Below are 775 nucleotides of genomic sequence, written 5' to 3'. Positions count from 1 at the left end.
GAGTGGGGGCCTAGAGGCCTGGGGGTGCAGCAGGGGTTCCTGGAGGCTTCAAGCCAGTAGAACCTGAGCCCTAGCGTTTCACCTGGGCCAAGAGAGGCCGTTGGTAATGTGTGCTTCCCTGTGTGTGTCTGTTTGGGGGTCTCCATTCGGAGGGGATTGGGAGGAGCTGTGTGTGTCGGGAGGTAAAGGTATGGCGGAGGGGCACATTTCCCTGTGGGGGGGAACTGGGTTTGTCTCCGTGCGGGGGTTCAGCAGCGTCTCTGTGTCTGGCAGGGGGCGGGGGGTTATGCGGGGGCTGTGTGTGGTGAGTGTCTCCACGGGAGGGGAGGAGGGGGCACGGTGCTCTGCGTAGGGGGCACATACGTGTGTGTGTGTATGTATGTTAAGGTGTGTGGAGGGAGGTGATGGAGCGCCTGGGAATCTATGTCGAGGGGGCCCATGTGCCCGGCTGCTGGAGCTTCATCCCTCAATGCCATGAGTCCCTTTCCGTCCCAGTCCCTTTGTGTGTGAATGTGCACATGGACATGTGGGGGTGTCTCTCCGAATGTGGAGGTGTCTCTGTAGATGAGGCTGTGGGGATGGCTGTGTTGGCCCGTGTGTGTGGCTACATGTATATGTGTGTGAGCATGTGGTTCAAGTGTGTGCATGCGTGTGCCTGTGCGTGTGTGTGTGTGTGTTGTCCCTGGTGAGAGGCGCTTGACAGGCAAGGGAGGGGAGGGGGAGGAGGCAAGAGACACGTCCCAAGCAAGGCTGAGAGGCCGCTGAGAAGGACGGA

At 60.1% G+C, this 775-nt stretch overlaps 1 protein-coding gene across 2 annotated transcripts in view; it reads left to right on the top strand.

Moving 5' to 3' along the window:
• The window catches only part of DLG3 (discs large MAGUK scaffold protein 3), a 54466-nt gene that overhangs the window by 448 nt on the left and 53243 nt on the right, over window positions 1-775 (top strand). The window lies entirely within an intron of this gene.

The sequence above is a fragment of the Neomonachus schauinslandi genome, chromosome X, assembly GCF_002201575.2.
Source record: "Neomonachus schauinslandi chromosome X, ASM220157v2, whole genome shotgun sequence".
In the NCBI taxonomy this organism is placed as follows: domain Eukaryota; kingdom Metazoa; phylum Chordata; class Mammalia; order Carnivora; family Phocidae; genus Neomonachus; species Neomonachus schauinslandi.
Note: the sequence above shows the minus strand (reverse complement) of the source record. Positions and strands in the feature narration are given on the sequence as shown.